The sequence below is a fragment of the Triturus cristatus genome, chromosome 10 (genome assembly GCF_964204655.1).
Source record: "Triturus cristatus chromosome 10, aTriCri1.1, whole genome shotgun sequence".
In the NCBI taxonomy this organism is placed as follows: Eukaryota; Metazoa; Chordata; class Amphibia; order Caudata; family Salamandridae; genus Triturus; species Triturus cristatus.
In genome coordinates, this window is record NC_140593.1 from 569022606 (window position 1) to 569050540 (window position 27935).

General features: G+C 45.4%; 1 protein-coding gene across 2 annotated transcripts in view; it reads left to right on the forward strand.

The window, feature by feature from the left end:
- The first annotated feature begins 8356 nt into the window (after positions 1 to 8356).
- Positions 8357 to 27935, forward strand: part of LOC146789746 (nuclear distribution protein nudE homolog 1-like) — a 302682-nt gene continuing 283103 nt past the window's right edge. Inside the window, exon 1 of one of the 2 annotated variants that reach the window (XM_085632077.1) lies at positions 8357 to 8497. The gene's annotated coding sequence lies outside the window, so the exon portion shown is untranslated. The remainder of the gene's footprint in view (positions 8498 to 27935) is intronic. The other variant, XM_085632076.1, reaches the window with a different exon arrangement.

Here is a 27935-nt window from a genome sequence, read left to right on the forward strand (position 1 = left end):
GTTGTAATAGCATGCGTTGTAACGTCATACATCCGCATTCCCCACGTGACGCTGCGCGTCTTAAGGAGAGCAGCCAGTTAAAATATTTGTTGCATCAGAGCGCTGGCCGGCCATCTAATGAAAGTGCTTGTATTACAAGCAGGCTCCTGACAGATGTTCCCGTTCTACCTATTAGCCTAACAGAACTGGCCGTCGCAGGGAGCGGGCAACATGGCGTCATATAGCGCGAACTCGACCCGAACGATGGAGCCTGTCCGTGAGCACCGTATTTACATTAAATATTTAGTCACGGAAGAATTAGGTGATTTACCCCAGAGTCGTTGGATGCGGACGCTGCCTTGAGGCTCGATCCCCTGATACCTGAACCAAAGCCAACAGAGCACCGTGCCAACCAGGCGCTCCACACCCCCCACTGCCGTGCCTTGCACCTCCCCCCCAGGATGCCTAGCAACCAAGGGAAACCGAGGTAAGCGCCGCCCCGCAGCCCCCGGCAAAGCGGACATCTTGGCGCCCGTCATCGCTACTGTAAAGATAACTTGAATGACTCTACAGTCGCAGGGGGCGGGCAACGTGGCATTATATAACACGAGCTCGACCCGAAGGATAGGAGCGCTGTGCGTGACCACCGTATTTACATTACATAATACAGTAACGGCGATATTAGGTGATTTGCCCCAGAATCACCGAGACGGACGCGACCTCGAGGCTCGAACCCTGGTTTCCTGCATCAAAGCCAGCAGATAGAGCCTCGGAGCACTGCTCAGACTGGGCGCTCAACACCCCCCACTGCTGTGCATTGCACCTCCCCCCCGGGATGCCTAGCGACCAGGGAGACCGAGATAAGCGCCGCCCCGCAGCCCACAGCAATGCGGACCTCACGGCGCCCGGCATCCCTACTGTAGAGATACTTTCAAATGACTCCACATTCGCAGAGAGCCGGCAACGTGTCGAAATAAAGTGCGAGCTCGACCCGAAGGAAGGCGCGCTGTACATATTAAGCCTCCTCTCGCCACCGGGAGAGGCGACAGCCACGCGGTCCCCGCATACCTGGGATTCCCCGGGACAGCCCGTTCGCACACACGCTCGCTCCCCCACCCCCGCTCCATCCCCAAGGCAGCAGCCCGCCACCCCCCGGCCGCCAGCCAGCCGAAGCTGGGCCGCCTAGCCATACTGCACTAACGTTAAAGTGCATAGGCAGGGGGGAGGCTCTGCGATCACTCACCCGAACTCAGTTGAAACGAGGTGAGAGGCAAAGATGCAGCGAGGCGTCGCGCGTCCGAAAGGCGAGACAGGCAGCGGACAAGAGGCTGCTCAGTGGGCGGGGGACAGTATATGTACCCCTGTCCCTCCACCCACTACCGGAAGTGGCCGGCCGGAAGTCTTCCCTGGACCCCGGCCCAGGGAAACTAGGAGGTCGACTCCAGTGCATTCCTGTGGCACTAAGGCGGCCGCCCTATTGAGGGGCCACTGCGTGGCCCCCCAGGCAGCCTTGACAGTCTACTCTGCAGCAAAACCAGAAGAGAGGCTTGGTCTACTGTGACTGGCAAGAAATTGAAGTTCTCAATGAGTGTTAAATGATTGCTGAAGAATAACTTACACGTTAAAGGCAATCCATGACATCGACACAGGCCTGTTTACATTTCACACGTTTCCTCCACATTGCAGTCCTGAAGACTATTTCCTTTTACCAACTGTTACGTTTCTGTAGATTTTAACAGCACTCAGATGCGCGCTTATGGATAATTTCAGAGAGATGTTGGAAGAGAAAGATTGAACGTGTATAAAGAGTGAGAAACTGCAGAGGACAGTATGAATGGAAAAACGTGATAGATTCAAGCACTCTGAAAACTGCTTCCCTTCCACACACCTTTGTAATGTTTAAGTATTAGTCTAATATTTTCAGATTTGCACCATTTTAAACTCTAATTCACAACAAAATATGTATTGATTACTCATTCATCTGACACTGCTAACAAGCATTAGTTACACCAATAGCTCTGGCTTCTTTTAGGGTATGTTGGTTATTGTGTCGTATATATCTGGCTATAGTAATAGAAAACTCACAGGCACGCAAATAATAATAGTCATTGCTTTGATTTAATCACGAGGAAGTGCCACTTGAAGTGTTACACATCCAGTGGTAGAATGTCACTCATTCACACAATGAAAACATATAAAGGTCACACATAACCAATTATACAAGCATTGCAATGCAAAAGGTCTCGCATTTACGAGACTTTTAGCTATTGCCACTGGAAATGTCAATTGCTTAAATTCTCGTAAATGCGAGACCCACTGAATTACAAATATTGTTTGTGTCCAAGTGCCCTATGCCGCATTTGAACTTAATAGAGGCCACACCCCTTTCTTTAGATGAACCGCGTTCAAAGAAAGCGGCGTGACCTCTATCAAGGGCAAGCGCGGCATGAGGTGCTTGGAAACAACCCACCCAAAAAATATTTGTAAAGCAATAGGTGACGCATTTGCGAGAGTTTAAGCTATTGTTATTTACAATGCCAATAGCTCAAACTCTCCTAAATGCGAGACGTATAGCATTGCAAACAAGCGGCCACCATTGTCCCGACTGCCTGGAAAGTGAAAGCACGCATGGCGCGCTGAATATAAGGAAAGTACGTCGTGCCTGCCGTAGGGCAAAACCCATTAAAGAAAATAGTGCTTACAGAGTAAATAACACAGGCGTTGTAACAACCGAATTAAAAAGGCCAGTCCTCAGTGCAGGTTACAAATGAAGACAAGGAGGTATTAAGGAGGGACTAACAAGTCGATTACCTAATCAGAAGCCAGCTTTTACAAAGGACAAAGACACAAGTCAATGAAAAATATGGGTGGAGAACGGGCATAGCTTCAAGTGCATACTCCAAAACAGCATGCCTTGCAGCGCAGCGCATGCGCTGCCCAGGCTTGACCTAAAAAATTGGCAGCTATGTAAAGCTGTATTTAAGAATCGTGTCTGGGCCTTTGCAAAATGTTAGAATGAGAACAGAAGGCTGGTATTTTTCTTGGGGGTGGGAGAGATGTGGAAGGGTTAGGGTTGTGAGGGTGGTTTCAATAACAAGCAACTTATTGTTTTTTTAGGTCTCGCCTGACCCAGCGCATGCACTGGTCTGGCGAGACTTTTAGTGAGGGCTCAAAAAATGCTACCATGGCCAGCCTAGAGCTACAGTGCATGTGCGCGGGCGCGCGCTTAGGAGGCACCATATGGCAAACCTCATCATGCTCAATAAGCGCCCGCGATCACTTTCACTTTTGCCCGCAATCACTTTCGCAGCGCCCCTTTGATGTTCTCGTTCAAAGAACATCAAATATCAAAGAACATGTTGTTGTGTTAATGCTTTGCTGCGCCCGTTTGACATACAATGTGCTTTCTCTTTCCACAAACTCGATGTTTATGTTCCTTTATTTTGATATACTTTTAATATTACTGTCACACACACAACCGCACACACACACACAACCACACACACAACCACAACCACACACACAACCACACAACCACACACACACAACCACAAATACAACCACACACACACACAACCACACACACACACAACCACACACACACACAAACACACAACCACACACACACAACCACACACACAACCACACACACACAACAACCACACACACAACCACACACACAATCCCACACACAACCCCACACACAACCACACACACAACCACACACACAACCACACACACAACCACACACACAACCACACTCACACAACCACAACCACACACACACACAACCACACACAACCATAACCACACACACACACAGCCACACCCAGCCACACCCAACCACACACACAAACACACACAACCACACACAAACAACCACACACACAACCACACACACAACCACACAAACAACCACACACATAACCACAACCACACGCACAACCACAACCACATCCAACCATACCCACAACCACACGCACACAACCACAAACACAACCACACACACACAAGCACAACCACACACACACACACACAACCACACACACAACCACAACCACACACACAACCACAACCACACACACACAACCACACACACAACCACACACACAACCACAACCACACACACACAATCCCACACACAATTCCACACACAACCCACACACAACCACACACACAACCACAACCACACACACAACCACACTCACAACCACAACCACACACACACACAACCACACACACAACCATAACCACACACACACACAGCCACACCCAACCACACCCAACCACACACTCAAACACACACAGCCATACACAAACAACCACACACAACCACACACACAACCACACAAACAACCACACACATAACCACAACCACACGCACAACCACAACCACACCCAACCATACCCACAACCACACACAACCACAAACACAACCACACACACACAAGCACAACCACACACACAACCACAACCACACACACAACCACAACCACACACACACAACCACACACACACAACCACACACCACACACACACACAACCACACACACAAACACACACACACAACCACACACACAACCACACACAACCACACCCACACACACACAACCACACACACAACCACACACACACACAACCAAACACACAACCCCACACACAACCACAACCACACACACAACCACACACACGACCACACACGACCACAACCACACATACAACCACACACAACCACACACACAACCACACACACAACCACACACAAAACACACACACACACACACACAACCACACACACACAACCACATACACAACCACACACACAACCACCCATAAACACACCCACAACCACACACACAACCACACACACAACCACACATACAACCACACACACACAACCACACACAACCACACCCACACCCACAACCGCACCCACAACTGCACCCATACACACAACCACACACACAACCACAACCACACACACAACCACCCACAACCACACACACACACACAACCACACACAACCACACACACAACCATAACCACACACACACAGCCACACCCAACCACACACTCAAACACACACAACCACACACAAACAACCACACACACAACCACACACACAACCACACAAACAACCACACACATAACCACAACCACACGCACAACCACAACCACACCCAACCATACCCACAACCACACACACACAACCACAAACACAACCACACACACACAAGCACAACCACACACACACAACCACACACACAACCACAACCACACACACAACCACACACACACAACCACACACACAACCACACACACAACCACAACCACACACACACAACCACACACCACACACACAACCACACACACAACCACACACACCCAACCACACACAACCACACACACAACCACACCCACACCCAACCACACCCACACACACACAACCACACACACAACCACACACACACACAACCAAACACACAACCCCACACACAACCACAACCACACACACAACCACACACATGACCACACACGACCACAACCACACATACAACCACACACAACCACACACACACAACCACACACACAACCACACACAAAAACACACACACACAACCACACACACCAGCACACACAAGCACACACACACAAGCACACACACACAACCACACACACAACCACACACACAACCACCCATAAACACACCCACAACCACACACACACAACCACACACACAACCACACATACAACCACACACACACAACCACACACACAACCACACACACAACCACACACACACCCACAACCGCACCCACAACTGCACCCACACACAACCACACACACAACCACAACCACACACACAACCACCCACAACCACACACACACCCACACACACACACAACCACACACACACACACACAACCACACCCACAACCACACACACAACCACACACACACACAACCACACACACACAACCACACCAAGCACTGGCATAGCCAATAGGTCTCGCCTTTGGGACCTTATAAGTGTTTTGGCCACGCAACAGTTGATGTGGTTGCAACAAGGATATTGTGCTGCACAACTAAATATTTAGAAGGTCCCAAAAGCGAGACCTATTGGCTATGCCAATGCTTGTTGTTATTTCTTTGGGCAGCAAAAGCCTGCCTTTCGCCTTTTTAGGTCTCGCCTGGCGTAGGCTGCGCGCATGCGCAGTCTCGCTGGCGAGATTTAGTGTTAACGGGTATTTTCTGTAAGGGGCTTTAAGCCCCGCCCCTCTGTTCCATTGGCTGGCGTCACCGTTTATGGTAAACGGTGGCCAGCCATTGGAACAGAGCTGTGCATGACGTATTTGCTTGGCTTTTGGAGCCGTCCCACTTGGACGGGCTCGCCTGAATTACGTTTGTTGCAAAAGGTTTCTTATCTTTATGGGGCCAAACACATGGCCCCATAAAGACAAGAAACCTTTTGGCAGCGAGGCCGTCCAAGTGGGACGGCAGAAAAAGCCAAACATCATGGCGAGCGAGCGCTTGTTTTCTTTTTCTTAGAATGCAGGCAGTTTTTTCGGTTCTGCCAATTACAGAGAATCTCCATATCTGGAGCATGGAAGCCCGGGCTAAAATGCACGTTCATTTAAAGGGATCTCGCACGCTGACCTACATACCACCTCATTGATGAGCTAATGCGACCTGCAGCCATAGAGCGGGAACGTTAGCTGACTCTGTTGTCGGGGAGCACTGAAGAAGCAGTGGCCATGGTGGCGTGTTCGAAAGCTAGTGACAGCTGAAGCTACTCCAGGCGAGTCGTCCATTTTCCGTATTTTTTCATGAGGTGGGTGTGTAATTTGTCACAGAGTCTGCTGTAGTAATCCCCTTAGTGCTCAACAGTATTAGCCTGAAGTATTTATGTAGCTCACAAAATGAGCAAGTAAATGATTTATGGAGAAGGTATTTTTGTTGCGCCTTATTGTTCCTGGGGAATGTTTCTTAAGGTTAATTAGGGGTCATTTGGCTGAAGTGCCAACCTCGGAAAAGGTGTTTCTTTTCGCAGCACGTCTTCTCTTTGAAATGTGTCAGGAGAGCATTTTGGCTGTATTACCTTCCAGCCATCCTCCTGCTCACCATTCACGCAGAGAGATGGCTTTTGGAAAGAAGGTGCAAGCCCTGGGGACAAGAGGTGAAGCTGGGCGAAGAGATCAGCCTGGCTTTTATTTAAACATGTCATCTTGCAAAAACAAACACACATCCCTGGTTGAAAGGCGCGCTCCTATAACCCACTGTGGGAAACAGGCGAATTGTGTTTTTGTTTCTTCACAGAGCTGATATGCGCATTTAAACCGTTAATTCCATATCTCCTCCATAATCCCTTTTTTCTTTTGAGGAGATATGGAAATAGTTAAACTGGTCGGTCCAACTTTTGCAAGATTTTTGTTCTTCTCAATATAACAACCGGGCACGTTTTGTTAATAGTTTGTGATGCAAATGTGGGAATGTTGATTTTTCACATTTTTATATTTTATACTGTGGCTGTTTCACTCTGGCATATGTCATCATTGTACAAACTGCTGCCCCGAAGGAAAAAACAAGGACGCGTATTAAAAAAAAAAACTGGGTCTAAAAACAAAAATCTGAACGAAACAAACCTGTTTAATTCCATTTTATTTTTTGTGTGGTGCTATTCTATGTTCTTTTAACAGTAGGAAATAAAATCGATACTCTTCTAATGTGATTCATGACTTGGTGAGTGCTAATATCGCTCAACAGTGCAACATTGATAACTCTCTCACTCTAGACAGAGACAAACCATGTGCTATGTATGTGTCTCGGTCCTCTTCAATAGAAACAGGCCAATGAACTGCAAAGGTAACCCCTCTCTAATACAGGAATAACAAGCATTTGCAATGCAATAGGTCTCGCATTTACGAGAGTTTAGCCTATTGGCATTGTAAATGACAATGCCTTTTATTTATGTTTTGGGAAAAAAACACATAAATAAAAGGTATTGCCATTTGCAATGCCAATAGCTCAAACTCTAACAACTGCGAGACCTATTGCATTGCAAATGCTTGTTTTCGTCTCCGTAAGAATCGCCCCACTCCCAGCGAAAGGCGCGGCTCGCCAAACTCTATTTTTATAATATTTTATGCTTTTAATAAGCAGCACGGCACATGCGACATGCTGCTCTGGTTATTAAATGCGTAAAACATTGAAAACATTGAGTTTGACGAGCCGCGCCTTTCTTATTTTAAATTTTGTTATTGTAGTCAGGCAACGTAGCTGGGGGCGGGGAAACGGAGGCCGATTTCCGCCTGGTCCAAACATGGAGACTTTAACAGCTCAGCTGCAATAAAAGAGGGGAGATGTACGCGCGCGCGCCCTGGAGAGGAGGAGTCGCAGTTCTCACCGCTCAGTCTCCTCCTCCTCGGTGCAACTGGGCGCGGAGTGGTCCGAACGCCGATGGCGTAGTCAAAGGGAGACTCACATGGGCATAACACTGAGAAGGAGCAGTTCGAGGACGGTAAGTGAAAGATATCAACTAGAATAAAATTTACGTCCTGCTGAAAGGACACAGCAAACCTCCACTCACTACTGCACCTAAGCTTTAGCAGGGAATCTAAAGCAAGGCGATTCTATTATCCGCAGTTGGGGGCCGGTCCGCGAAACATGTACTCTGCAACCCGTTGATTCTTTTCGCGGCATTCGTAGACGTGATAATCCACAACTCATTTCCCCTCCCATTGGCCATAGACATGAACAATTATAACTACCTCCGTCCTTAATACCACCGCCCCGTACACTTACAACCCAGCCAAGCAGGCATTCCGTTGACCGCTTCCCCAACGGGACAATCTAAAATACTCGCCGGGCTCGAGAACACAGAGACTCATTCAAGACCCCACTTTTAAGTCTACACCTTACAACCTAACGCGCATGAGGCAACGAAACCCACAGAGGCGCAAATCCACTTATTTGCGCCTACGCACCCCTGACTCTCGAAGTCGTGTTGTTATGGAGCCTTTCATTAAACTCCAACCTATACTCGGGACACCAGAAGCGCATTAGACCTAAAATAAATATGTAAAAAACGGGTGGTTGGAGGCTGAATTTCCTAGGCATTGTACAGCAATGTGTCTGGGGTCGAAAGGTCACGGCTCTGTGAATTGATAGACTTTACAGTCTGCTATTCTTTGTTGTCGTCTAGGGAGCATTCTGTTTATAACTAGGATGACTACATTTTAAGGAGCGAAAAAAACCGGGACGGCAGTAGACACAAAAATAGCAGTACATGCTCACACTCCTGTGAACATATTCACTCCTCTTTTCGAATCTATCTATCTATCTATCTATCTATCTATCTATCTATCTATCCACACACTCCATGGCATGACATTTAAAGACTCCCTCCCACACTTTGTTCCAAGGGCTGGGTTGAGCCTCCCTTGGGTTTTGTATGGGCTCTGTGGACGTTAATTCGACCCTCGTTAAATCCTGCTGTGCTGCAATTAATACGACCTGGCTGTACACCAGGAGCCCCATATCAAATACGCTCTGTCCCAGGTGTAATGGGAGGGGTAGTGTAACATGAGCCTGCACAGCACTATTAAAGTGTGGGTGCTCACCGACCTCTTTAAAAACCGGAACATGTATATATTTTTGCGAAATGTGTCGTGACACCGGGACAGTACATGAAAAACTGAGACTATCCAAGCCAATTCTGGACGTCTGGTCACCTTACACATAACGGATTTCTGTTTCTTCTCTTCTAGATTTTAGCTTTGATTATGCGCAAGTACTAGCGCTCGGTGCCTTAGTCACTTAACTACATAGTAATGGTTAGACCAGATCTGGCTTGGTAAACTTTGCCTTTCACTTATTGCAATTACCACGTTAGACTGGTCCCTGGGCAATTAGCTCAAACACGTAAAGTCTATATAAAGTACTGGATAAAGGCTTGGTATAAAATACGCTCATATAATAGTTAACTAATCCACCAGCCTGTGGAATCGAGGTGTTCTGTTTGTATTTTTTATATAACTAGTCATATTATAGTCGGTTCCCTTCCCTCATTGAAACCCATCAGAAAAATGCATCACACCAGTGAGTGACCTATGAAATGCATTCTGACGTTATAATGTGCATTCAACAGTGCTAGTCTTCAGTAGACATTTTAAAACTTAAAATGTGCTCCTCTTTGAAATCTCTAGTGGTTGCCATGGGAGAATCTAAAAAAACAAGCCAAGAAGCAGAGTTAGAAGACCACACAATGCCATTCTATAATTATGCATCTCGAATAGGGCTCCCGGGTTTATGGTATTTATTTTGTAACATTTAATTCAGTATTTATCCGTATTTATTTTTTTCCAATCTTATCTGTATTTTTCCACTTTTATTTTGTGAACAAATGATAAAAAATTGTACATTTCCGCATTTATTTAAGTGATAAAAGCGCACTCAGTCTCTGATAATTGTTGTTTATTAGCAAATTAAGCAGGCCAATATAGCATACCAACACACCCACATACTAGAAGTGTATGTTAACATAGGCCGATATTTAAGGAAATTCCATCCTACTTTTGAATTCTCCATTCTGTCTAGTTGCTCAGTTGTTGACCTGGAATTCATGAGAGAGCACGGAGATTAACTTAAAAGATGCTCGATTTTAAGTATTTTTCCGCTTTTAACGATAAAAGCAGACCGATCTGTGTGTAAAAATGGAAAACACAGGAGCCTTAATCATAAACAGTCTTTAGATTTGGTGGGGGGGGGGGGGGCGTAAGTTTCCACTACGTACATCACAAAAGAGATCACTTGGCATGAAGGGGATTGAGTTTACTCTTTCACAATGGTATAACGTCACCCCACACCTCCACCGTGCAATTATGCCCTGCACCCCAGGCCTGATAACTAACTTAACCCGAAGCGTCCCAGTGCATACGTCAGACGACTACTGGAGCCACTCCGTCTCGAGACACCATAAAACCCCCTGAAAAGGCCATCCAAAACCTACCCCTTTTTAGGTTCCCTTTTGGTTTACTACAGTCCAGGAATTTTCCTTCACTACATCTTCCTCTGATCCCCTTAATCATGACATACGCTTTGGCACTCTTTGCTTAGTCTGCATGTTCCCTCCGGGCTACAGATGCAGCCCCTTAACAAATATGGAAAACAATATATGCCTACACTCAGTTTTCCACTTAGAGGTCCAAAGAACACTACTAGCTCTCTCCACTGCTGCACAGTGCACACGCTGCCCTCCACAAATATTTTGTTACTAGTCTCTGTCCCAAATGGGTGTTCCATAGATAAGCTGCAAGGAGTATTTTTTCCCCATACAATAAATAGGACACCATACCAGTATCCCTTCCATACACCCCCAGTGGATTTCAATTTTTCATATGCCCCCTTCCACTTTGAGCAAATTGGCGAGGTGGAAGGGTGCCCTCGTTACATAACTTGGTAACATTAATGGTGGACATTAAACACGACCAGCAGAGAGCTTTAGAATTTATGGGTTATTTGTTTATGGCTAAATTCAGAGGGCAATTTAAATATGCATGCTGCACTGCTTTCCACATATTAAATGTAAAGTGTGACAAATAATACAGTGTAGACAGCAGTCCCTCAAGCTCGCCTGTATCCCGGAAGTCAACCCCAACATTGTTAGTAAGCAGATTGGGCCAATTGGCCTCAATGGAGCCATTCTGCCCCTTCGTGTGCATGTACTCCATGTCTTCTTGTCTCCAGAAAAATGTGCAGGTGGCAGGGTGAGGGCAGAGGCTAGTACATTGGTTCTCTGTCGTCATCAGATCTTCTGTCACCCCTCCTGAGCAAGCTGTCAAGGTATGTATCTGTCTGTTGGCCCGATAGAGTCCCTCAGCCTGCACCCAGTCATCTTCAGCTTGCCATCATAGACCGTTTTGAAGCTACTGTCTGATCTGGCTCTCATTACCCCAGCCACCCCTTAAAGAATCCGGGCTATACCTGTGCCAGCCATGAGTTAGTCTTGAGACACCTCCAGCCTAACCTCAGACAATCCTAGAATGGCATCTGCCTTTTGACAGCTTACCTCATCCAGCCCTCTAACCACAATAAGTCTCCTGCTGCTTGCGCTCAGAAGGCCTTAAGAAGCCCTAACCTAACAGGGATATTAACCTAACCCTGAGAGGCTTTGAGCTTCACATTCTCTTAGCATGCTCATATAGACCACCCATTCTGTTGCATCCACACTCACCTGCATTAACAGTGCAGACAAGCACATCATTATTGTGCAGGTCCAAGGGTACCACTTTGTGTCAAGCATAATCCAAACTTTAAGTTAGGCGCTTAGGGAAGTGATGTGCCAGTATGCAGTAACCTTGCCTGTATGTACAAACCCATTTGCACTTAAAAAAAAAATATTAAACTCGCTTGCGCGGTGTTGAAGTCTAGCAATGTTAACTTGCCTTCTGCAAAGCTTTCTTTTGTGTATCGGCTGCAACCCAATGGTTCAATTAAGTTATAGATACCAGAGCGCTGCAGGAAAAACAAGCATTGAAAATGCAATAGGTCTCGCCTTTCATTAAGTTAAAGCCATTTGCTTTGCTAATGGAATTGTATTGCAAAGCAAATGGCTTTAACTTAATGAAAGGCGAGACCTATTGCATTTTTAATGCTTAAGTGAGTGACCAGGTACCAATCTGTTTAGATTAGATAATACCATCTGACGAGTATCCCTTTGGCAATTAGAGTACATTTTTGTCTAACTGTCCTAGATCCCCCTCCTTTCATTAGATTCAACTACCAACGTTGGTGATGCGTTATAGGGCACAGTGTGGTGCAGTCCAGGGTTAGTGTAGTGAGCAGTATACATACTTCATGGCACATTAACTGACATCCCGCAATATAGATGCAACCCGTTATGAGACTTAAAGTAATACGTTTGACCTAATTCTTAACACCATTGTAAGATTATAATCAGGTCCTCCGTTTTTAAATCTTGGTTCTCTGCAACTCCCCATTATTGTATTTGCCATCACCCCCCCTCATTTATTACAACCTCCTTCTTTGAAACTATACCCCTGCAACCTAGCAATATGTGATCTCCTCTCGCCTATCCATGTACCCCACCAACCATTACACAAACTTACATTCCCCACTAATGATCACGACTCCCTCCAATTAATCTACCACAGAGAAAATTGAGTAAATGTTTGGAATGGTTTACTTGACACCAGAAAATTCAAATAACCAGTACCAAGCAATAACCAGGGCGACTAGTATGTGCCAGGGGAGGACCATTTTATGTGGCAGGGTGACAAAATTATGTAGAAATTATGCGGCATAATGTAGAGCATTTTATGATAGTATTAGTTCATTACTTTGGCATGTTTACACATAAGTCTGTAAAAATGTCATCTTGCTTGTACCAGTTTAACTTACAAATACAGCAGTTAGCCAGTGAAAGATGGCCTGTCTATCTTTGTGATGGGCCTTTCACTGTGCAAGAACAGAGTGATTAAACAAATGCATTCTGGGCGTTATGAGCTTGTGTTGCTTCTGTTGAAGTAACTGGATTAGCACACTAGAAAGCAATGATTTGGAGGTTTGGAAACAGCGTTGTTGCAAGAGTAACCCATGTTAAGACTGTACTCAACAGTCTCCTTTTTCCACATGCAGGCCTATATTTACATACTGAAATTACAAGTCCTAGTATGCTTAAGGCTGTTGACTTAAAACTCAATCAATCTCATAGTGTGTGGCGACATGGCCGCTAGAACAGTCACATCCAATGTTTAAAACTTGTCTACGTAAGTGCCTTCTGTCCTATAAAACCACAAGGGGTTATTGCATGAAGATAGGAAAGGAAGCATTGTCACCTTTTTCAGTGCTGGACTTTATTACCCTTTGTGTTCTGGGATTTGTAGTCTTTGGTTTCTTCCTTTGAACCTGCTGGAGTAAAAGTAAGAAGAGCCCAGGTCTAGAGACATGGATTCCTGCGGTGACAAGCTTAATGGAAGGCTGACCACACTGCCCAGTTAAACACATATGGTACCGACACCAATTAAAACCACGTGTAGCTTTAACAATTTAGAAGTAGACAGCGGAGCAAAGATCACATGAATATGAGGCCTGTTATTAATTCTGGGGAGCGGGAACGAAATGTCACCTTGGTTTCGAGCAGCGCGGGGCCGCGTTCCTCTGGAACAAGTGTGACAGGCAATGGAAATGAACAGGCAGGTTGGCACATCAGAAAAAGAAAATTCACTATAAATTGAATTTCACTCAATCAGCGCTCTCTCAAAGAGGGATCGGAAGATGCATTCTCGCTTCAGACACTTGGGCACAATGGAGAGCAGGGAAAAGAAAAACAAATTGGCTGGCTTATGGTAAAAAATAAATAAACGTGTTGTCAACAGGTCTCGGTTATACGTGTAGCGGCCAGAAATACTCGGCACAGTGACGGGACAGGGGAGACAACTCGATGGTAGGTTTGGTCTCTGGGCCATTTTAAACGTGCGCATGTGTCGCAAGTTCTCGAGGAGGCGCCGAGGGAAGCATCACCGTCGGTCTGAAGTGATGCCCGCCCGCTAAGGAATAGAGGTCAGATTGTCAACAAGCGCGGCCCGTCATGGGACGGACAGAAGATGTGCACGTGGGGACTGCCTTTATTGGCGGCGAAAAAAAAAGTCCCCAATGTATCATGCCGCCAGTAAAGCATCCAATCCCCGCGTGCACACCTTCTGTCTCGTTTGTCTCCCTGCGTGCACGCTGGAATCGTATCGATTCCAAAAGGCCTCTGCATATCAGAGCAGCGCATACGCTGCTTTCGCCAGGCCGAGACCTAAAAATTGACTGAACATGTTTTCCCATTGGCACATAAATGGATAAAATACTTTGGTACATCAGGCCCTTCAATCTTTAAGTAGTTGATTCTTTCAGTACTTGGATTTACTTTGTAGGTAGGCAGGCAGGCACCAGTGACTGGTGCCATTGCAGGCCGATTTTTGGCATGTTTCTCTATAGTGCTCAAGGCCCTCCTGGTTAGGTCCCGTAGCCTCATTTAAAACAGTGAGCAACTTGATATCAAGTTGCTGTGCTGTAACTATAGCATGTAGCTCTGAAGCGGTGGGTTGTTGTGGTGCTGACAAAAATCGCGCACTCGTGTTGTAAAGCGAGGTACTCAAAGTTGGGAAAAAGGTCGTGGGTGCAAGCGAGTAAATCCCCCTGAGCTGGGATGAATACGGGTTGAAGCACGTTCTGAATGAGAGCGCGTCGCTCGTGTTGCACTCCGGGGTGGAGTATAATTATCCAAGGTAAATCAAAAGTACATGAGATGTTTATTAAAGAATCTAACGTGATGAACAATCGTTAAGTTCCAAAACGTTGTTGATGTACATATCACATTTCATTCGATATAATCCAAAATAACCTAAAGTGCCCAATGCATTTCGGGCTGCAGGGCCCTTCATCAGGGGAAACACTGCAAGGAAGAAACAAGCATTTACAATGCAACGGTCTCAGCATTGTTAAAGTTAGAGCTATTGGCATTGCTCATGACATTATTTTTGTTTATGTTTTTGTTTTTAAAACATTTAAATAAACGGCATTGTTATTTACAATGTCAATAGCTTAATCACTCAAATGCGAGACCTATTGCATTTGCACCCACACAGAGCCACCCACACACAGAGCTGCGGAGGCATTAACAATGTGGAAAAGTCAACAATTTTCCCGATGCGGCAGGAAAAAAAACACAATGTCTACAAATAAACACACGTACAGCTGGTAAGACGAAAAGGAATTCAAGCTTACAACAGGTGGGTCACAGACTGTGTACACAACTATATTTATAAAAGACCTTCGTAAAACCAGAAGGAGGAGCAGATAGATACCAGTGATGACAAAAAAAAGGTACATTTTACACGCAATGAAAAACAAACAGAGAAAAGGCATGCATTTTCAGAGGCCGTGGGCCGGGTATCTGTGTTCTGGTATACACGCGCAATATACATGTAGTTCTTCCATTGAAAAAAATACCATAACATCTCCAAGAACATACCTAAAGCAGACCAAAACATACACCGACAATAGTGTGAAGGACTGTTTCGCGCGCTGACAGGCCCGTGTACACGGACACTACAGACAGTTGCACAAAGCACTGGGAAGCCTCCTAGGCTAGAGCTGGTGCCACCAAGGTGCAGCCTCGGTGTATAATCCAGTGGTAGTGTAAGGAGTGAAGATTGCGGGCACAGACCGGCATGTATAGCCGATTAAATGCAAACAGCAAGGACAATCCGCATAGGAGCACAAACATTTTGTTACCATATACAGATGTAAAATACATGACAGCAGTGGAGGCACAGTCTATCAAGGCACGCACTGCTGAGGCACACGTATACTGCAAAATAAAGGTCTGCAGTGTACACTATATATATTACCTGTGTGTACAGAGACTTGATACGCACAAGCAGCCTGTATTTTAAGGCCCACAGAATCAGCTCAAGCAGCATGTGGGCACAGAGAGTACATTTGCACGCAATTTAAGAGGAGTTATCTGTGGGAGTAGCGGGTACACGAGACACAGGCGAAGCCTTAACAAAAGATATGCGCATGAGATATACGCTTGTGCACAGCCACACAATCGATGTATGTGCACAATGTATAAATGGTTAGCACATGTGCAGACTGAGCCTAAGGAGTGTATGAGCAGAGAGAAAGTTATCTGTGCATGTTCAAGATGAAGTTGCAAGCTGTACATATACAAACTATTACAGTAATCGATACTTGAGCATTGTATCAAACATAACCAAAGCATGAGCAATCGGTACGGAGAAACGGAGCTACCGCAAGCAGACACAATAGCCCAGTCCGTCCATGCATTAAACAGAGAAGTGACACCCTGTGCTTGTAAATAAGGAGCTTTTGCCGCTTGTACATGTCTATAGGTGTGCACATTGTAGTAGCTGTACGCACTTGCATGGCTTGCAAAATTAAGACACTCGGCTGTGGCTAGTACTCTATGCTTGAATGCATGGCTCATTAGCAGTTCGTACACATGCATTCTGTATGTACATGCGCTTTTAGAACAGTCTGTGCATGTGCTGTTTACAGGCGTAGGTGGTGCGAGGCAAGTTCCACACGCTAAAGGTGCTGTAATAGACCCTAAAGGTCGGTCTCATCGTGACAAAGTGCAGTGTGCATGCATTTGGGGGCCATAGCAATCAGTGCGAGACACACCGCGCTTTGAACAGCGCCTGCAGCCAGGAAGATGCCAGAGAGCCGCACAACGCGGCTCCGGGACAAAGGCAATGGCTCCCTCCAGCTCTCAACTCGCCCGAAAGTTCCCATGAGTGCTGTAAGGTGACACCACGGGCGCAGGAAGGGGCTTCCGCAGCCGCTTCCCCAGACATCTCCCTGTTGCGCCCTCACGTCTAAACATAGCCCCCCATTCCCCGGCTGTAAACTGGACACACCGCCAGCGAGCAGCAGCAGGCCGCAGCTCCCCAGCACCAGGAGGCACGGCTCCGTGGCCGCCTTAGCCCGGGGGCTCCATCAGGCTCCGCCAAGCTCTGTGGCCTTTCTTAGCGCAGTTCCCGGGACACGGGGCAGAGGGGGTGGGGCCGGGCTGCTGTGGCAAGAGAGACCCGCCCCTGACACCAGGACACGCCCCACTGCAAGAGCCCCTCACAAACACAGGCCCCTTCGCTAGCGCTATCTCCGCCCCTTCAGCGCTGCTTCTGTGCTAACCACGCCCTCTAGGGTATGCAGGTCCCTGAAACCCGAACCCGCCCGCCGTAACCTTCCTGAAAGACAGCACCTCTTTATTTATCCAGTTTGCTGTAGCGCGAACATGTTCTGTGGGCATCACAGTGCTTTCACAAGTGATCTAAAGTCCAACAAAAGGTTGCAAAAGTGCGTAAACAAAAAGGTAGGGTCAGCTATGGCGCTAGGCTTAGCCTTTTGAACCTACTGGATACTGGCCCAGACGCCCCTTTGAGTAGAGGCGCAGCCTACTCAAACTTTGCAGTTGTATTCGTAACAAGTCGGTCTGTCCCCACCTCTCGGTTCTTGCCACACCCACGTGCCCCGCCTACACGCTGGGACACCACGCCCCGCACAGAGTAGACTGCGCCTGCCTTTTTCCGATTTTAGCCACGCCTCTTTTAGCCTAAGACACTCCAATCTTTCTCCCTTGAAAGCCGAAAACTTTTTGTGCTGGCGAAATCTTCCTATGGAAATGACATCTCGCGAGAGTAGAAAAGGCATTTCAGGTCGAGACAAGAAGACTTCCGGCGTGCATCTGTTGCGCTTATATTTTTCGTAGCAAAGTGAAGTGTGACGTTTGTCAGAATAGTAAGTCTGTAGTCCGTTCACCATCGCGTTTTATGTGTTTTTTGGGCAGTTTTATACACCGCAACCTCGACCCGAAGGTATTGGTGCGCTTTAAGTGAGCAACAATTATTTTACACAAGTGTGGTGACCTGGGCAGGCCACGCTATCAAGACGCTTGACGCCCGACACCTGTCACTGCGTTATGTAGGGATTATGTAGTGAGTGGGGAGAAAACGCCGTCGCCTTTCTCCGAGGCGAAGCAGAAATGCCTCGGAGAAAGGCAGTGGCGGTTTCGGATTCGGGGGAGTGTTTTCCTTTCTCTCCTCTTGCCATTGGCTGGAGGAGAGAAAAACACGCCCTAAAAAGGGCGTGGCTAAAAAGTGGAAAGAACAGCACGGAACACGCCCCCCGAATCTGAAAAAGACGGAGCCTATTTGGAGGGACGGCTCTCTCCTCCAATGGCTGGCCTCCGTTTAGGAAGCCAGCCAATGGAGGAGAGGCAAAAAGAGAGGCGGGCTAAATAGCCACTCTAAGGATCATAAGATTTCCGGACTTCCGGTTCTGCCTTCGGCAGACCGGACGGTCCCTCGACCTAAAAAACAGGGAATCGGCCTACATCCTGGTAGGTCATAACGAAATTCATGCCACATATAATTGTAACGGGTAAAAAATTAAAGGCGTGCATCTGAAAATCGTTGAACCACAAGAAAAGGTGCCAATAAGAAGATGTAAGTTAAAACATGCAAGCAAATCAGTAAGAAATGGTCCAAAGGAAATAGTGCAAAAGAAAAGAAAGAGGGGCGAGGAAGATTACCGCAAGTAAGCCGGTGTGTCCCAGATGCCAAGAAAAAGGAGTGCAAAACGTGAGCAAAATTGTGGAAAAGAAGTTACCAACTACCCAAGTCAAGTGGCGGGTAAAAAAACAAACGTCGCTGAACACTTACGGTATCTTAGGATTCTAGGTCGGCAAGTCGTTGGGAATAGACATGTCGCGAGTGAAACAAACTTACGGCAAATGCGGAAGTGTGTGCCAGTGAAAGTCAGCTGATAGATTTAAAGTATCCCATGTGGTTTATGCGAGCGAATCATGTGAGGTGGAGACGCACGAGCGAATCGGGTGCAGTAAAAGAAAACAGACCGTACACGTCTGTGTATTCATTAGCCAGGAAACGGGGGGTTGGTTGAGATTCACCACGTGATTAGGCGAACGAATCGCATTGGGTATGTGACGTAAATGAGGAAAACCAAACTTGTGCTCGTGAATGTCTCATCGTAAGGGAGCAAGGGAAAGAGAAGAAACAGGCGTAGGCAGGTGTATTGAGAAAACTACATGAAAGAAAGACTCGTAGTTTTGGAAGTTAAAGTCTGATGTCTGAAAAGGAAGCGCAAAAAAATAAACGAACGAAATATCAGAAAAGATGTGTCACGTTCACATAGGAAACATAAATGTCCAAGAGGTGTGTGGACATGGGTAATAAAGGGTATGCAATATAAAAGTAAAAATGGAAAATAAAGTGAAAAAGCGAAGGTCAAAAATGAAGGGGAAAGAGAGAGCAGTAAAGATAGCTGTACAGAGCAATGAGAAAAAAATAAAAATAAATGAGGGACGGTGAACAAGAAATGGGAATAAACAAAGTGTGATATTATCAGGTATATAAGATAACGTATTCCAGGATCTGTGAAGATCAAAGCCATGAAATAATCGCAATTTAAATTAGACAGGAAGAGTCATATACACAGAAATTTGTGGCCGGAACAGGGGATCAGATTACAGATAACAGCCAAGGTCATATCGTTCATTTAACCCTTTAGGGTAAAGCGAGTCAAGTTTGTTCATCCAGAATATTTCTCGATGTAGAAGAAATTGTGTTATTGCGTCCTTTGGTTAATGGAATTTGTTCTAAGACTAGGAAACGGAGTTGACAAATGTTGTGTTGGAAAAGATGAAAGTGGTTGGCAATGGGAGATTTCGTCTGTCGGGTGCGTATGTTGCTTTTGTGTTCATTCAGTCTGATACGCATTTTACGCTCGGTTTTGCCAACATAAACAAGCCCACAGGGGCATTTCAACATGTAGATCACATTTTGACTGTTAAATGTGGCTGTACCATCAGTTTGATCGGATAACCTTTGTGTGGGTGTTAAATGATGTTGCCTTTAATGATCGAATTGCAATTGCCACAGTTCAAACATGGTGTAGTTCCTTTGAATTCAGTACTGGTGATTGTATTTGGGGTGGACAAGATTTGTTTGAGGTTTCGCGATCTTTGATAGGCAAATCTAGGCGGTGTGTCAAATATGTTTTTGAAGTCCAGTTCGGTGCTCAGCATTGGCCAATATCTTAAGATAATCTTTTTGATTTGATAACTTTGTGTAGAAAATTTAGAGACAAAGACATTCCTAGATTACGTTTTTTTCAAAGATCTTTGTTGGAGTAACATCTGTTGTTGCGTAGGTCTCTCAGCCTTGACTATGGCATTTTCCAGGATTTGTGGTGGGTAATCACGTTGTTTGAATTTAACCATACATTGCTCTTTACTGGTTTCATATAAGTCATCAGTGCTTGATATTCTTTTTAATCGGAGTAATTGAGAGTATGGTAGGTGCTTTTTGAGTGAGGGCTGGTAAAACCTGTGATAATGCAAAAGGTTATTGCAGTCCGTGGGTTTGGTGTAAACTTGCGTGATTAAATGGTCCTGTTTGTTGGTTACGAGGGTGTCCAGAAATGTGAGAGATTCCTGACTTATTGAGTGGGTGAATTCAATGCGATGCTCCACCGAGTTGAGTATTTTGATCAATGATTCCAGGAGGTGAATTGGGCCTTTCCAAATAATGAAAATATCATCGATGTATCTTTTATATAGAATCAAATTGTCAATCCATTCCTGTTTGGATAAGATATTGTCGAGTTCGAATCGGTACATGTAAAGGTTGGCATATGTAGGAGCGGCATAGTTGCCCATAGAAGTACCAGAGCATTGGATGTAATACTTTCCAGACCATTCAAAATAGCTGTGATAGTGTAAAGTGAATGAGTTCCATGAGGAAAATCTTGAGATCATTGGGTTTGTCCGTGGTCAGTAAAAATGATTTTATGGCCTCGATTCCTTTGTCGTGAGGAATTGATGTGTATAATGATTTGACGTCGATGGTACACAGTGTTATATCCGGGGTAATCTGATTTTTAATCGATTCAATGTTAAGAAAATTTGTGGTATCCTTGATATATGTTGTCATGGATTGTACTAGCGGTTGTAAATGTTTGTCCAGATATCGTGGACAAACATTTACAACCGCTAGTACAATCCATGACAACATATATCAAGGATACCACAAATTTTCTTAACATCATTGAATCGATTCAAAATCAGATTACCCCGGATATAACACTGTGTACCATCGACGTCAAATCATTATACACATCAATTCCTCACGGCAAAGGAATCGAGGCCATAGAATCATTTTTACTGACCACGGACAAACCCAATGATCTCAAGATTTTCCTCATGGAACTCATTCACTTTACACTCTATCACAGCTATTTTGAATGGTCTGGAAAGTATTACATCCAATGCTCTGGTACTTCTATGGGCAACTGTGCCGCTCCTACATATGCCAACCTTTACATGTACCGATTCGAACTCGACAATATCTTATCCAAACAGGAATGGATTGACAATTTGATTCTATATAAAAGATACATCGATGATATTTTCATTATTTGGAAAGGCCCAATTCACCTCCTGGAATCATTGATCAAAATACTCAACTCGGTGGAGCATTGCATTGAATTCACCCACTCAATAAGTCAGGAATCTCTCACATTTCTGGACACCCTCGTAACCAACAAACAGGACCATTTAATCACGCAAGTTTACACCAAACCCACGGACGCAATAACCTTTTGCATTATCACAGCTTTCACCAGCCCTCACTCAAAAAGCACCTACCATACTCTCAATTACTCCGATTAAAAAGAATATCAAGCACTGATGACTTATATGAAACCAGTAAAGAGCAATGTATGGTTACATTCAAACAACGTGATTACCCACCACAAATCCTGGAAAATGCCATAGTCAAGGCTGAGAGACCTACGCGACAGATGTTACTCCAACAAAGATCTTTGAAAAAACTGAATCTAGGAATGTCTTTGTCTCTAAATTTTCTACACAAAGTTATCAAATCAAAAAGATTATCTTAATATATCGGCCAATGCTGAGCACCGAACTGGACTTCAAAAATATATTTGACACACCCCCTAGATTTGCCTATCAAAGATCGCGAAACCTCAAACAAATCTTGTCCACCCCGAATACAATCACCAGTACTGACTTCAAAGGAACTACACCATGTTTGAACTGTGGCAATTGGAATTCGATCATTAAAGGCAACATCATCCAACACCCACACAAAGGTTATCCGATCAAACTGATGGTAACAGCCACATGTAACAGTCAAAATGTGATCTACATGTTGAAATGCCCCTGTGGGCTTGTTTATGTTGGCAAAACTGAGCGTAAAATGCGTATCAGACTGAATGAACACAAAAGCAACATACGCACCCGACAGACAAAATCTCCCATTGCCAACCACTTTCATCTTTTCCAACACATTTGTCAACTCCGTTTCCTAATCTTAAAACAAATTCCATTAACCAAAGGACGCAATAACACACAATTTCTTCTACATCGAGAAATATTCTGGATGAACAAACTTGACTCGCTTTACCCTAAAGGGTTAAATGAACGATATGACCTTGGCTGTTATCTGTAATCTGATCCCCTGTTCCCGCCACAAATTTCTGTGTATATGACTCTTCCTGTCTAATTTTAATTGCGATTATTTCATGGCTTTGATCTTCACAGATCCTGGAATACGTTATCTTATATACCTGATAATATCACACTTTGTTAATTCCCATTTCTTGTTCACCGTCCCTCCATTTATTTTTATTTTTCTCATTGCTCTGTACAGCTATCTTTACTGCTCTCGCTTTCCCCTTCATTTTTGACCTTCGCTTCTTCACTTTATTTTCCATTTTTACTTTTATATTGCACACCCTTTATTACCCATGTCCACACACCTCTTGGACATTTGTTTCCTATGTGAACGTGACACTTATCTTTTCTGATATTTCGTTCGTTTATTTTTTTGCGCTTCCTTTTCAGACATCAGACTTTTACTTCCAAAACTACGAGTCTTTCTTTCATGTAGTTTTCTCAATACACCTGCCTACGCCTGTTTCTTCTCTTTCCCTTGCTCCCTTACGATGAGACATTCACGAGCACAAGTTTGGTTTTCCTCATTTACGTCACATACCCAATGCGATTCGTTCGCCTGATCACGTGGTGAATCTCAACCAACCCCCCCGTTTCCTGGCTAATGAATACACAGACGTGTAGGTCTGTTTTCTTTTACTGCACCCGATTCGCTCGCGCGTCTCCACCTCACATGATTCGCTCGCATAAACCACACGGGATACTTTAAATCTATCAGCTGACTTTCACTGGCACACACTTCCGCATTTGCCGTAAGTTTGTTTCACTCGCCGACACGTCTATTCCCAACGACTTGCTGACCTAGAATCCTAAGATGCCGTAAGTGTTCAGCGACGTTTGTTTTTTTTACCCGCCACTTGACTTGGGTAGTTGGTAACTTCTTTCCCACAATTTTGCTCACGTTTTGCACTCCTTTTTCTTGACATCTGGGACACACCGGCTTACTTGCGGTAATCTTCCTTGCCCCTCTTTCTTTTCTTTTGCACTATTTCCTTTGGACCATTTCTTACTGATTTGCTCGCATGTTTTAACTTACATCTTCTTATTGGCACCTTTTCATGTACTTCACTTGTGGTTCAACGATTTTCAGATGCACGTCTTTAATTTTTTACCCGTTACAATTATATGTGGCATGAATTTCGTTATGACCTACCAGGATGTAGGCGGATTCCTTGTTTTTTCTTCCTTGCAGTGCTGCCCCTTGTCGTAAATAAAGTATTACGCACTCATAATTTCTATAGGTATCAATAGGATCATGCATAAAGCAAGAGGCTGAGTCCGTGGTATCCGGTTCAAAAGGGCTTTATTCCAATAACTCGAGTTATAGGGAGAATAGTTCCATCACCACAAGGGATCAGGAAGGGTCTTCTGATCAGAATTCTCAAACTTTATTCACAGAGTACAGTATATATACATTCAATAATATACGTAAGCAGGAGTGCTTCAGGCAGAGCAAGAGAGAATGAGATAAGAGCATGTGGGTGTGTAAGTAGGCGTGAAGGTGGGCGTCCATGTGGGCGTCCACTTGATGATCATAGGTGAATGTCATAGGTGGGTGGATGCCTAGAAGGGGTTGCGTGATCAGCTGGAACTTTACTGGAACTTTGCCTTACTTGTGCTCAACTCGAGCATGACGTGTAACTGACGTGGGTAAGGGCTGCTGTGCAATCGGGGAGTCTGGAAGTGAGACCTTCAGTGTCAGGACGACCAGTACATCTTGTCATGTCTGATATCTAAAGTCCGGAGCAGGGACTGATTTGTGACATAGGTTGCCCATCACCAAGAGCCAATGTGGCATCTATTTCTTCATTTACTGCGTAGGCCTTACATGGGGGCTATGGGCTTTTCACTGACGTGAGCTTTGCAATCACACAAAAAGAGACAGAAAGGCTAGGCTCTCTCCTTTGCAGACGGGTTGTGTTTATTCCTCCTTCTCCAGGCAGGAATGTGGTTCAGTAGGAGTAAGCAGATAACCGTGCTCAATACTGTCTCGGCACCTCGGACAGGGCCCCTTTGGCTGAGGCCCAAGTGTGCAAGGCCAAAGATATGCAGCTGCAGCTCTCAGAGCGTCTGAGGCCTGAAACCTCTTTTCGGCTCTGGCTGAGCCACAAAAATGGGTTTTCATGAAAATGACACGAGTGCAGGAAAACATGATGCAAAACGTGTAGGCCTCAATGCAGATTTGTCGTTTCTCTCATGGGAGACTGGATGATGGCAGGCCACGTTATAGCATAAGCATCATGATAGACAGGCCATGGAGGGGAAATGCATGGGATACATGCATGTGTACATAAAGCGTTGGGGGGCACATAGGGGACACATAGGTCTCATAATTTTTATTTCCTCACCCTGATGAAGGGCCCCGCTAGCCCGAAATGCATTGGGCACTTTAGGTTATTTTGGATTATACCGAATGAAATGTGATATGTACATCAACAACGTTTTGGAACTTAACGATTATTAAAGAATCTAACGTGATGAACAAACATCTCATGTACTTTTGATTTACCTTGGATAATTAAACTCCACCCTGGAGTGCAACACGAGCGACGCGCTCTCATTCAGAACGTGCTTCAACCCCTGCTCTGGGGCATGCCCACATGCACTGTGGTCCCTGCAGACTGGTAGAACTATAGCATAAGCATGCTTCTATGTGAGCTGCGAGTTGGCATGGCATGTAAGTGTGTTACGATTTGTTCACCAGACTGTGCGTGTTCAAAAATATGTGCTTCAGAACTTGCAATCTTCTTCACTCAGATAATCTTTCCAATTATCTCCAGATCTCCCACGGTTTAGGATGGGACGCCATTCCTTTTGTAATTGTGACTAAACATGGACACAATCAATGTTCCCTCTTTTTTTTCTTCCATGTGCAGCAATAAAAGTGCTCTGTGCACTGCAGCTAAGTCTGTGTGCGCTGATGACAAGCAACAATTAAATATGCAAGCGCGGGTGATGTACACATTACCAAAATCAGCGGCTTAATTAGGGTTCCACGGGCCATAATGCAAACCAGAAAAAAAACCCTCTCACCACTGGGTTGGTATTAAGACACCCATTACAGGAGCACAGTGGGCTCATCTCAACCCTGTCCATGGGCTCCACTGCATCTTGTTCCGTAATCATTCTACCTGCAATTACTATCTATTTGATATCTCCATGCTGCTCTTATCTCCTTGCACCTTTTCTTATCCCTATCCACTGCCACTCAATCTCTCTCGCTTGTCCTGATCTCCTGCCTCCCTTTTTAGGTCGAGCCTAGCGCAGCGCGCATTCGGTGCTCTAGGAAAATAACCTTTTGGAATCACTCTGGACTTTTCACACGCTCATGCGTTTTTTTGTTTTTTTAAGCATTTTTTCTATTGGGCTTTGCTTGCGTCTTTCTAAAAAGACAGCCCGCAATTGGGCAAAGGCGGTTGCATGTCCCACATTTCCCAGGAAATGTATCTGCCTACGGCTTGCGGTTACGAGCAGGGGTGCCATCTGTTCGGGGTCCTGTCACCATCTGTTTTTAATTAGCGCGTTCGCCTTGCTGCTGTGCTCACTCGCCCCCGCTTCTCTCTCGCGCCATTCTTTTTAACCAACCCTCCCTTCCCATGCCACATGCACACCCCTGCCAATGCTCTGAAACGTGTGCATTCGCTGTCATGCTAGACCCATTGCTGTTGACTTGTAGAAGGAGGAAGGCAGCAGAATCGTGTTTTGACTGTGGCGGCAGAGGTAGCGCGGCCTATGCTTACACGGCTCCTGATTTTCTCTACTGTGCACGCTTTCTGATTTTGGTACTGGCATTATATAATGCAATCTTAACTTTAAGGCAAGCACCCTATTAATCTTATGTTTGACCTCACAACTGCAGGTTCGAACCCCAGCGCATCTGCTCAGCCTTTCATCCTACTAGAGACCGAGGGACTAATTAACATTCATTTGGTTGGCAATAAACATCTGTTACTTGGCACCAGGGTGCAGCATACTCTAGCCCCGCCTTCACTTGCACACTGGGATAACTCACTTTTGCCTCCTTTCAATTCGGCTCCTGATTTTCTATACTGTGCTCGCTTACTGATTTGGAACTGGCATTATATAATAGGAGCCAGCTGATGCGGCCTGCAGGCTGCAATCTGTTTTGGGTCAGGTTTCATTTCCAGACCATGCTGCTTTCATTAGAAGGTGCGTCCCCTCCACCCCACCTCAACGAGTGCGCTTTCATTTTCTATAAAACACAAAGGAACAGAAACAAAATCAATTACGGTGACATCTTACTTTTCAGCGGTATCGTCCGCACCGTCTAATGAGCGGGCCTTGGCCAACAAGCCTACCCTGGAAGGCAACAAGCAGCTGCTACAGTAGTTAAAGCTTCGTAAAGACCACTCATGTCTGGTGGAGGAAGGGAACGATCCTCGTGGGGTTTCAGTAAATAGCTACATTGTGATGCTTAACCATTTGTTGACTGGATGATCATGATTCTGGTTAAACAAAACAGAAGAACGTTAGCAATCAGCTTTTTACCCTAACTGTTGTGGAGAAGAACCAAACCTCTACAGCAGGTAGGCACAGCGTAACTCTACAGAGTGCATCTTTTCGCTCCTCCACCTCCAGAAATCTGCAAGCACTTCTCCTTTCATTCCTTTTTATTTTTTGCATTATGTAGCGCTAATGAAGGTATCAAAGCACTTTACATAAGTATTAGTTCCATTTCAGAAATCTGCCCGGCGGATGATAATGTGCTGCATGGCTAAACACTTAAAAGGTCCCAAAGGCGAAACCTATTGGCTATGCCAATGTTTTTTTTTTTCTCTTCTTGCTCCTCCTTACCCGTCCCACTTTTCTTTATCTATTTTTGCTCCACTTCTCCCTCAACCTG